A 14,026-nucleotide genomic window follows, 5' to 3' on the forward strand; every position below is an offset into this window, starting at 1 on the left:
ATGGATATATTTATATATATATAGATAGATGATAGATAGATAGATAGATAGATGATAGATAGATAGATAGATAGATATAGATATAATGATAGATATACACTAGGTATATAGATAGAGGAATAGATAGATTATAGAAAGAAAGAAATATTAACAGATGATAGTTGGATCAATAGATAGAGTTACAGACTGATGGATAGATAGATAGATAGATAGATAGATGATAGATAGATAGATAGATAGATAGATAGATAGATAGATAGATGATATAGATACTAGGTATATAGATAGAGGAATAGATAGAAAGATATATTAATATATAGATGATAGTTGGATCAATAGATAGACTGACAGACCGATAGATAGATAGATAGACTGTAGACACTAGGTATATAGATAGAGGAATAGATAGACGATGGATAGATAGAAAGATAGACAGACCTATATATATATATATATATATATATATATATATATATATATATATATATAGTTTTTAGCCAAATTAATAAAAAAATGCCTTCTGTTCTACATATGTAGATGTATAGATAGATTTATACACACACTCACAAATGTACACACACACATCTTCTATCTCTCTGCCTCTCTCTCTCTCCCTCTCCCTGTCTCTTTCCTCTCTCTCTCTTCCTCTGTCTCCCTATCTCTGTCTCTTTCTCTCTCTGTATATATATATATATATATATATATATATATATATATATATATATATATATATATTTCCTATTGATTTATACACACATACACACATCTTCTCTCTATCTCTCTCTCTCTCTCTTTCTTTCTCTCTTTCTCTTCCTCTCTCTCTTTCCCTTTATGTATTTTCCCCTTTCTCTCTCTCTCTCTCTCTCTCTCTCTCTCTCTCTCTCTCTCTCTCTCTCTCTCGATATATATATATTTTCCATTGATTTATACACACAGACACACACCTTCTCTCTCTCTCTCTCTCTCTCTCTCTCTCTCTTTCTCTTTCTCTTTCTCTCTCTCTCTCTCTCTCTCTTTCTCTCTCTCTTTCCCCCTCTGTCTTTTCCCCTTTCTCCCTATCTCTCTCTCTCTCTCTCTCTCTGTAGATATATATATATATTTCCCATTGATTTATACACACACATTCTCTCTCTCTCTCTCTCTCTCTCTCTCTCTCTCTCTCTCTCTCTCTCTCTCTCTCTCTCTCTCTCTCTCTCTCTCTCTCTCTCTCTCTCCCTCTCTTTCCCTCTCTGTCTTTTCCTCTTTCTCCCTATCTCTCTCTTTCTATGTCTCATATTTCCCATTGCATATTCAAGGAAAAACAAAACTCCTTTGAGAGGTGGGAAGGTGACAGTCCTTGACATGACAACTGAATTCCTGCTGGGATGCTGCACCTGCTGCTACTCTCTGCATGTTGTGCACCACATGCCTTATTTAATGACCTGTTAGTGATGTCAACTACCTGTGTCATATTTATACAGAATGGATAGAAATGTGATGTCATGACAACAGAAACCTTCTTACTGTCTGCCTGATGCCCTATCAGTGATCATCTACATGTGCCATATTTATAAGATTGGATATAAACATCTCTGTGATGTCATCTTTCTGAATATCACTTTTACAAAGTAGGTAGAACATGTCATACTCTTGCCTGTTTAATCTTTCTGAGCTTCAGTTCTACAGAATACAAGCAAAGGTAGCCATGATGTAATTTTCCTCCCTGTGATGTCATCTTCCTGTGCCCAACTTATTCAGAATTGATTATTGTTGTTGTTTATTTGTATAGCACTGACAAATTCTGTAGTGCTGAATAGAAGATAACTAGTGATGCCATCTTCCTGCCCATGATGTCCCCTATATAGAATGGGTTGAAATATGACTGTGATAATATCTTTATGAGCCTCACTTCTACAGGATGCTTAGAAATCTTGCAGTGATGTAATCTTCCTCATATCTAGAAAATGGGTTTGAGATAAGCCTGGAATATAATTTTTCCGTGCCTCAAACAGAATTAACAGAGATGTACCCATAATGCAATTTCCAGCACCTTATTTCTACATAGTATATAGAAATATTGTCATGATGCTATATTCCTGCATCCAACTTCTATAACAATGACAGAGTTGTGCCTATGATGTCATATTCTGGTGCCTCACTAATATAGATATAATAATGTCACCATCTATACATAGAGACAAGGTGTGTGGATCACAAGCATTACCTATTATCTGATTATTTGTAACTGAAAGATAATATTTCTTGTTACCAAAGTACATGGTATTCAATTTATTAACCTTGGAAAATGGAAATATTTATTGACTTGGCTGAGTATAATCCTAAAAAGACCATCTTGTATAGACTAATCTAGTCAAGTCTACACACAAAAATACATAAAATTGTGCTTACGGTAATGTGCAATACTAACTCCCACAATGCCCAGAAAGTAATGAATAAGCAATGGGAACATCAGATTTCACAACAATTTGTTCCATTTTAAGCATGTGAAACACATTATGTACATTCCAGACTTACTAAAGATTTAGCCATATTTTTAATAATCTATATTGCTTCACAAAGGCATGCAATACTCAGAAAGCACTGTGCAAGTATGGGACACTAGATAGATAGACAGATATATCAATAGATAGATAGACAGATAGATCCATAGATAGATAGATATACAGAAAGACAGACTGATGGATAGATAGATAGATAGATAGATAGATAGACAGACAGACACTAGGTATATAGATAGAGGAATAGATAGATAGATTATAGATAAATAGATAGATAGACAAATAGATCCATACATAGATAGATATACAGAAAGACAGACTGATGGATAGATAGATAGATAGATAGATAGATAGACAGTAGGTATATAGATAGAGGAATAGACAGATAGATTATAGATAAACAGATAGATAGATAGATAGATAGATAGACAGACAAACAGATAGATAGATAGATCAAATTTAGGTATATATATATATATATATATATATATATATAGAGAGAGAGAGAGAGAGAGAGAGAGATGGATAGATAGACAGGCAGATAGATCAATAGACACTAACTATATAGATATATGAATAGATAGATAAATAAATATATGATAGATAGAAAGATAGATAGATAGATAGAGGGAGAGACACTAGGTACATAGATATAGGAATAGATAGATGATGGATAGATAGACTTAAACAGAGAAATAGATATACAGACACTGAGATGGATGGATAGATAGATATATTTTAACAAAGTAATAGATATATAGAGACCAATATGGATAGATAGATAGATAGATAGATAGATCGGAAATAGATAAATAGAAACAGAGAAATAGATAGATAATAGATAGATAGATAGATAGACAATTGATAGATAATAGATAGAGATAGATAAATATATAGATAGAAACAGAAAAATAGATAGATAGACAGACAGACAATGGATAGATAATAGATAGATAGATAGATAGATAGATAGATTGATAGATAGATAGATAGATAGATAGATAGATAGATATGGATTTCTACTTATAGAGCAGGATGCTAAATGAACAACCCAGAAGAAATGAATCCCATTTAAATTGTATCATCAGAGTCTGGGGCTCAGATTATGGCCCTGATTTGTCAACAAAACCATAACGAATCAAACAAGCTTTTTCCATATTAAACTAACGGCAGGAAAAACCCACAAGGTCACAAACCCTGTGCATATTAAATATCAATTAGCAATTAGAATTCAAAGGCTGGCTCCAGCGTTGACAAAGCTAATTAGCAAGGCTTTTGCATTCAGAGAAATATTATTAAAAGATTCCATTAAAAAAAAATGTTCAGATTTAAAAAAAAATTACAAATATATGACAATACATCCAATTTATTATTTTATGTTTATTGATTGGTATATATATATATATATATATATTAGTATTGTCATTTATTTGTATAGTGCCACAAAATTCTGTAGCGCTGGATATATAAAATAACACATATTTTAATCTGTGGAGATTTTATTGCAAGCTCTTAAAGGGACATTAAACACTTTGAGATGGTTACATAAAATTATAAATCATATATATATATATATATATATATATATATATATATATATATATAAACTCTGCAATATACTTTCATTATTTATTTTGTCCTCTTTGCCTGTAATTCCATTCTGAAATTGTGAGCTTTTCAGTTCCTGTTAGAAATGGAATTGCAGAACACTGTTATATTCCACACAGCCATTGGCTGCACACTCTAATGACCTATTTATAACTCTCCCTAATTGGCCACAGCAGAGAAGGTAACCTATGTTACAACATGGCAGCTCCCATTGTTTTATAGACACTAAAACTTTACACTTATTTTGTCAATGTTTAAACAGTTAATGAATCATCTACATGTTATTCTCAGACTAATCATTTCTTTGAATGCATCATTCTATCTAGCATTTATTTAGTGTTTAATGTCCCTTTAAGTAAAATATAAAACTCAATTAAAATAATTTTTAATTTTATTACATGATAACCGATTATAACTGCTAGAAACTTTATACTTTACCACATCTGCTGGTAGTCTACACCAGTGTTTCTCAACCGCGGTCCTCGAGTACCCCCAACAGGCCAGGTTTTCATTATAGTTGAGCTCCTATACTAAACTGTCGATCAAGACCGCAGTCTGCTATTCCGCCCCTAATGCGCACCTTGTTGCATAGTTCTCTTGGTATCTATCTTTTATTGAAAAGCATAGATAGGTCATACACCTGGCTCCCACTGCCCCGCTGTTAGGATGTCACTGAGTGTGATATCAGCCAATGAAAAGCTGCCACTTAATTTGGAGTAGTGATGTCATTATATTGTTATTTGTGATGGGTATAAACTTAAAGGGACAGTCAACACCAGAATTTTTGTTGTTTAAAAAGATAGATAATCCCTTTATTACAAATTCTCCAGTTTTGCATAAACAACACAGTTATAATAATACAGAATTTACCTCTGTAATTACCTTGTATCTAAGCCTCTGCAGACTGCCTCCTTATTTCAGTTCATTTGACAGACTTGCATTTTAGCCAATCAGTGCTCACTCCTCGATAAATTCACTTGCGTGAGCTCAATGTTACCTATGTGAAACACATGAACTACCACCCTCTAGTGGTTAAAAACTGTCAAAATGCTTTCAGATTAGAGGCGGCCTTCAAGGTCTAAGAAATTAGCATTTAAACCTCCTAGGTTTAGCTTTCAACTAAAAATACCAAGAGAACAAAGCAAAATTGGTGATAAAAGTAAATTGGAATGTTGTTTAAATTTACATGCCCTATTTGAATCATGGAAGTTTTTTTGCACTTGACTGTCCCTTTAACTTTATTTAAAATGGAAAACGGAATTCACTTTTATATTTGTTATATCTGTCTTGTACTTTTTTTTGTTTTTTGAAGAACCAATGTTCCTGATTTGAAACGAAGAATGCCTGTGAAAGTATTAATGTCCACCAATTGAGATGTAGGTGTTCTGCTTATCAGCCAATGAGCTTCTATCCCATGGATCAGATAGGCACTCCCTGTTCATTTAATAATAAGCTTTAGTTTTAAATAACCTTTTTTTTCCATGCAAAAAAATGTAAATAAAATAAATAAATTTTTTAAATGATTTACACCCATTTAAAACCTTTAACGGTGACATTTAGAATACTAAAATAAGGTTACTGATTAGACTAGTGGATTCCAGGGGGTGGCAGGTAAAATTCATACCCAGTACCTGAAGAGAAATAATATACATTACTTATTGTTATTGAGCATCTGGTTAGGAAAGGGTTAAACCGTTAGTTCAGCTTAGTCCGGCCTGCCAGGAAAATACCAGACTAAGGATACGGTATGATTATGACTGGGTGTGTTTGGTCATGACTCACTGATCTGCAGTTTGTAGTGTAAATTTGAAAGAACTGAACAAATGTTCTGCAATTTTAAAGGGGCATAACTGTGTTAAAAGAAAATGCTGTAATGTATTACAGGATTTTATTATGGCATTATTGCTGGTATATCTATATGTTTAAAGGTATATTAAACACTTTGAGATGGTAATATAAAATGATAAATCATATACATAAATAACACTCTGCAATTTACTTTAATTATTTATTTTGTCCCTTTTTCCTGTAATTCCATTCTGAAATTATGAGCTTTTCAGTTCCTGTTAGAAATGGAAGTGCAGAACACTTATATCCCACACAGCCATTGGCTGCACACTCTAGTGACCTATTTATAACCGTCTCTAATTGGCCACAGCAGAGAAGGTAACCTAAGTTACAACATGGCAGCTCCCATTGTTTTATAGACACTAAAACTTTACACTTATTTTGTTAATCTTTAAACAACTAATGCAACTTTAAAAAATACATCTACATGTTATTCTCAGACTAATATTTTCTTTAAATGCACCATCCTATCTAGCATTTATTTTGTGTTTAATGTCCCTTTAAATCTAGAAAAGTGGTTAAACACATAGTTAAAGGGATTGTAAATATTCAGATATGGATAGCATTCATATATGTACTCACCCTGCCTGGTAGCACTTTTCATGTGTAACCTACATCCAAATTAGTTTATATTCAATAAAAATATATATATACTGTATATATTTCTTGGACTACAATGGCTGACCAAGTGCTTTGGTATTTTCTTCTCTACCTGAATGAGTTGAGCAATACGGACAAGACTGTATCATCCACCATTCGAATGGAACACTTGCGCTCTCAAAATTCACTGCTGATGATGCGCAATAATCCGTCTCTACACTCAAGCTGGCTTTGTAGTCACTTGTGAGTGAGCATTCATGTTATTCTATGGCGCCGTCTGTATGACTTCTAAAAAGTCATATCGTCTGATGACTTCAGAATGAACAAAATCGTAGACTAGGAGTTGCGATGAAAAGCAAACTTTAGATTAAAAATGTACATGTCAAAATAACAATGATGTGAGGTACGTATACGGCTTGACAGAAGTTTGTGGTGCTATACAAATAAATAATAATTAAGAGTTTCCATAACAGAATACTCTAGAATTTTTATTGTTTAAAAAGATAGATAATCCCTTTACTACCCATTCCCCAGTTTTTCATAACCAACACTGTTACATTAATACACTTTTTACCTCTGTGATTACCTTGTATCTAAGCCTCTGCAGACTGCCCCCTTATTTCAGTTCTTTTGACAGACTTGCAGTTTAGCCAATTAGTGCTGACTCCTAGGTATATTCATGAGAGTGAGCACTAATCTGTAATCTATATGTCTCACATGAACTAGCACTGTCTAGCTGTTAAAAACGTTCAAAATTCACTGAGATAAGAGGCAGCCTTCAAGGACTTTAGCAAATGACACTACCTAGGTTTAGCTTTCCACAAAGAATACCAAGCGAACAAAGCAAATTTGACAAGAGGCATATCTGTGTAGCTACCATTCACCAGCTAGCTCTCAGGTGCATATTGTCCTAAGCTTACCTAGGTAAGCTTTTCCACAAAGGATAGATACCAAGAAAACAAAGTACATTTGGTAAACTGAAAAGTCTCTTAAAGGGACATGAAACCCAACATTTTTTTTTTTTCATGATTCTGATAGGGCATGCAATTTTAAACAACTTTCCAATTTACTTTATTCATCAAATTTGCTTTGTTCTCTTGGTATTCTTTGTGGAGAGCTAAACCTAGGGTATGCTCATATGCTAATTTATAAACCATTGAACTGACCCTTATCTCAGTGCATTTTGACAGTTAGATAATGCTAGTTCATGTATCATATGGATAACATTGTGCTCACTCCCATGGAGTTATTTAAGAGTCTGTACCAATTGGCTAAAATGCATGACTGTCAAAAGAACTAAGATAAGGGGCAGTCTGCAGAGGCTTAGAAACAAGGTAATCACAGAGGTAAAAAGTATATTAATATAACAGTGTTGGTTATGCAAAACTGGGGAATGGGTAATAAAGGGATAATCTATTTTTTTTTCAAAATAAAAATTCTGGAGTAGACTGTCCCTTTAAGCATAGGCAGATAAAAAAAATCTTGTCACAAATCAGTTACTCTACAAGGCACAGACTTTTTAATCGATCTCCGGTCACTCCGTACTCCGCATCCAGCTGCTCAGCTCTCCGCTATGTCCAGACGCTGTCTTGCGTCTCAGTCAGTGCACCAGTGGATTCAAACAGAGCCGCCAAGCAATCGGCTGGGACAATCTACTGAAGCCTGTTAGTTCCTCTACTCATTTGGTTCAGTTGTGGCAGAACTTCATCAGGAGGATTTGCTAGAGCACTAGATGTCAGCACTATTTCCTGTCATGTGATGCTCCTGACAGCTACCTAGGTATCTCTTCAACAAAGAATACCATGGGAACAAAACAAATTTGATAATAGAAATAAATTTGAAACTTTTTTTAAACTTGTATGCTTTGTCTGGATCACAAAATAACATTTTGGAGTTTCATATCTCTTTCTCGGAACCATACATTTTAATTAATGTCCCTTTAAAGGGACATTGTACACTAGATTTTTCTTTGCATAAATGTTTTGTGGATGAACTATTTATATAGCCCACCTGGGAGTGTTTTTGTAAAAATGTATAGTTTTGCTTATTTTTCAATAATATTGGGATGATTTTCAGACTCCTAACCAAACCCCACAGAGTCAGATGTATACACGCGTTTACAGACTCCTGCCTGCTTCTTTTGCAACATCTGTCTTTTCATATGCGGGTGAGGGGGGAGTGTCTGCTATTTTTTTCCCCTTCCCCTTTCAGTGGGTGTCCCAGCCAAACTTTATCAACAGTGCTAAACTGGGAGCTTCTAAGAAGTTTTAAAAATGTTTTATACTGGATTTTTAGATCAGTATCTGTGCATATTCTTCTTTATAGTAGTGTCTATTACATGCAGTTGTATGAAGATTGGTGTACACTGACCCTTTTTAAGGGCTATTTAGAAACCTCCAGAAATGGTTAAAGGGACAGTCTACATTAAAATTGTTATTATTTAAAAAGATAGATAATGCCTTTACTACCCATTCCACAGCTTTGTACAACCAACATTGTTAGAGTAATATACTTTATAACATTTAAACCTCTAAATTTCTGCCTGTTTCAAAGCCTCCTAATCACATGCTTTTGTATGTGCTTTTCACAACAGTAGAGTACTAGTTCGTGTTGGCCATATAGATAATGTGTTCACGCCCGAGAAGTTAAGAGTCAGCACAACAAAGCACTAATTGGCTAAAATGCAAGACAATAAATAATAAATAAAATGTCATGTGATCAGGGGGCTGTCAGAAGAAGCTTAGATACAAGGTAATCACAGAGGTAAAAAGTATATTAATATAACTGTGTTGGTTTTGCAAAACTGGGGAATGGTTAATAAAGGGATTATCTATTGTTTAAAACAATAAAAATTCTATTGTAGACTGTCCCTTTAATATTTCCTTTTTTTGTGGGAAAAATAGGGATTTGCACTTTTATAGAATCATAGTCATTATAAAGTCTATTTCAACCTATATAGTTTACTCTGATAATAATTTTACAAATAAGTGAAAATATCACTGCCCTACAAGCCAGGCTAGTGTAGTAGAAATTTGGTTGGGACAATCAACTGAGATTAGGTTGGTGATGACCTCTCTATGGGATAACTGCGCAGACAGCACCTCCAAGTGGTGAGAAATAGGAAGTTTCCATTATTATCATAGGGAAATGACACCCAAAAAATCGATTACAAGTAGAGTGCAAGACGCAAGCAGTATTAATGATATTTGTGCATAATGTATTGAGCTTTAATACAACATGTAATTTTGCACTGCTATCATAAGTCAATGGATAATATTTATTGCGCAAGCCAGGTGTTCAGTATTCAACCGGACAGTCTAGTGTTTTAGCAAATCCCTGAGTGTTTTTTTAAGTCCCCGAGTGTTAGTTAAATGCCTAAATGCATTACAGATATGGAGCAGAAAAAAAGTGAGGGTTAGTTAAGGGAGTCAAATTACTTCTGTTTACATATGTTACTTGCAGTCAAAGAGGTAAAATGATTATTTCTGTGTTACTGGCAGCTAAGGGGTAAAATTACTACTCAGCTGTGAAAAATATACATCACAGGAACAAGAGTCAGTGCTAAGGAAGAGCTTTTGGGGGGGGGGGGGCATTGTGTAACCCCACCTACCATTATGTCCTGAGCCTACCTAATTATGCAAAGTAGATCATAGAAGTAAATTGGGGAGTTGTTTAAAATTGTTTATACTCTGCCTTAATCATGAATGAAATACATTTTTAATGTCATGTCTCTTAAACCCCTTAAAGGGATATGAAACCCAAAATTTTATTTCATGATTCAGAAAGAGAATACAATTTTCCAATTGTATAATAATATAATTTGCTTCATTCTCTTGGTATCCTTTGTTGAAGAAGCACCAATGCACTACTGGGAGTTAGTTAACACATTCGAGTGAGCCAATAACATGAAACATATAGGAGCAGCCACCAATCAGCAGCTCCTGAACCTACCTAGGTATCCTGCTATTTCTGAACAAAGGGGATCCCAGAGAAGCTTTTGCAACCATCTGTGCCATGATTGCACAAGCGGTTTGTAAATAATTTCAGTGAGAAACACAAAGTTTGTCAAAAAGTTAACAATTTTTTTTTTTTATATATGATCACATTTGGTGGTTAAATGGTGGCATGAAATATACCAAAATAGACCTAGATTAATACTTTGGGTTGTCTACTTAAAATATATATATAGTTTTAATTTGTAAATAAAAAAACAAGTCTTTATTTCTGTTTAAATTGAGTGATATAAATAATCTCTGGTATTTTGGGTAAGTTCTCTGAAATTCCCGGTAGCGAAGGGGTTAAAGTTTTCAGTTATTTTGGTTTTAACAAAAAAAATTATGTGGAGTAAGCGGTGCTCGGCAGAGGATGTTCGGATCTGAGCCTTACTAAGAAGGTAAAACCTTTAATCCATAATTACCTCTGGATGTCGCTGAAACTAACTAACTAGACCCAAGGTGTGAGTATATTTGGAATAATATTCTTGCACAGTTTAACTTTCTTGAATTACATTGTATCAAATTAATTGTGACTGAATATATGGACTGTTGATCCACGTAACCGGTTTATGAACTAATTCTGTTAACACTGCAGTGTTTGTTGTTCCTAGTTTCATGCATTAAAGGGACACTGAACCCAAATTTTTTCTTTCGCGATTCAGATAGAGCATGACATTTTAAGCAACTTTCTAATTTACTCCTCTTATCAAATTTTCATAATTCTCTTGGTATCTTTATTTGAAATGCAAGAATGTAAGCTTAAATGCCGGCCCATTTTTGGTGAACAACCTAGGTTGTCCTTGCTGATTGGTGGATAAATTCATCCCCCAATCAAAAATTGCGGTCCAGAGTTCTGAACCAAGAAAAAAGCTTAGATGCCTTTTTTTCAAATAAAGATATCAAGAGAATAAAGAAACATTGATAATAGGAGTAAATTAGAAAGTTGCTTAAAATTGCATGCACTATCTGAATCACAAAAGAAAAAAAATTGGGTTCAGTGTCCCTTTAACTAACACCATTCTAACTTTGGACGGATTACACCCAAAAGACTGATCCATATCTCTCTAGACAATATGTGTTCAATTGAGCTGCTATTTGAGAGGGTATCTTGTGTTGTTACATTTTTGTGTATGATTCTGTGTGCGCTATGCTTATATTTATAAACCTGGGTTTGGTTTTTCAAATGTGAAGTGTGCTATATTTCCTGTCTATATTTTGAAATCATGTTAGCATCTGGTTTCGATTTCCCTCTTTTCCTTATATCTCTTTATATAATATTATAAGGGTTTGCATCTCCTTCCATATAAAGGATTAATCAAATTTAAAATTATAATTCTTTTTATATAAGAATCCTACCCTTTTGGCACTAGTACGCGTAACTAGAAACCACAGGGCCCAGGTGCAACAATCTAAGAAGGCCCCCCCCCCCAACCCAAAAAAAATAATGTAAATTTGATACATATCTTCTTTTTTTTTTAGCATTTAGCACAGAAAATAAAAATGTGAATTACGTGTCTGCAAAAGGAGGTACCCACAGTCTGTGAGATGGTCTGACCCTCTATCACTGTATATAGTGACACTGTTTAACCCACCAGTACCAGGCCCCCGTACTGTATATAGTGGTACTGTATAGTGACACTGTTTACCCCCTGCCCCCCATGCTGTAGTAACAAGGTCTGTAATTTGCTGGTTCCATAAACATACACACACACACACATACATGCATAAATACACACAGAGTCACATACATGCATACATACACACATACACATACATGCATAAATACACACACAGTCACATACATACATACATACACATACATGAATAAATACACACAGTCACATACATACACACATACACATACATGAATTAATACACACAGTCACATACATACATACACACATACACATACATGAATAAATACACACACAGTCACATACATACATACATACACACATACACATACATGAATAAATACACACACAGTCACATACACACATACACACATACATGAATAAATAGACACACAGTCACATACACACATACATGCATAAATACACACACAGTCACATACACACATACACACATACACATACATGAATAAATACACACAGTCACATACATACATACACACATACACATACATGAATAAATACACACACAGTCACATACATACATACATACACACATACATGAATAAATACACACACAGTAACATACACACATACATACACACATACATGAATAAATACACACACAGTCACATACATACATACATACACACATACATGAATAAATACACACACAGTCACATACATACATACATACACACATACATGAATAAATACACACACAGTCACATACATACACACACACACATACATGAATAAATACACACACAGTCACATACATACATACACATACATGAATAAATACACACACAGTCACATACATACACACACACACATACATGAATAAATACACACACAGTCACATACATACATACACACACATACATACATATATACACACACACATACATGCATAAATACACACACAGTCACATACATACACACATACACACACACATACATGAATAAATACACACACAGTCACATACATACACACACACATACATGAATAAATACACACACAGTCACATACATACACACACACATACATGAATAAATACACACACAGTCACATACATACATACACACATACATGAATAAATACACACACAGTCACATACATACACACACACACATACATGAATAAATACACACACAGTCACATACATACATACACATACACACACATACATGCATAAATACACACACAGTCACATACATACATACACACATACATACACACATACATAAATACACACACACACACACATACATGAATAAATACACACACAGTCACATACATACATACACACATACATGAATAAATACACACACAGTCACATACATACATACACACATACATGAATAAATACACACACAGTCACATACACACACACACACATACATGAATAAATACACACACAGTCACATACATACATATACACTAACACACATAAACACCAATGGGTAAAACAGAAACACTAACCCCTGTAGTCAGAGACAATAGTGAAGCATCACGTCACACTCGCATGATCAATGTTTTTTATTGAGAAAATAAAAAGTAGATTTTTTTTTTCTGAAGCAGCACCCCCCTCGGGGGCCCAGTCGCAGTTGCGACCTCTGAACCCCTGGTAGTTCAGCCCCTGAGTACAGTACATTTAAAATATGGTAAGAGTGTTTAAAAATACAACATTCTATTCAAGAACGAGAAACCTTATTACATTAGGAACCAACTTGTTCATTAAAGGGACATGAAACCCAAACATTTTCTTTCATGATTCAGATAGAGAATACAATTTCAAACAACTTTCCAATTTACTTCTATAATTTAATTTGCTTCTCTCTC

The sequence above is a fragment of the Bombina bombina genome, chromosome 7, assembly GCF_027579735.1.
Source record: "Bombina bombina isolate aBomBom1 chromosome 7, aBomBom1.pri, whole genome shotgun sequence".
In the NCBI taxonomy this organism is placed as follows: domain Eukaryota; kingdom Metazoa; phylum Chordata; class Amphibia; order Anura; family Bombinatoridae; genus Bombina; species Bombina bombina.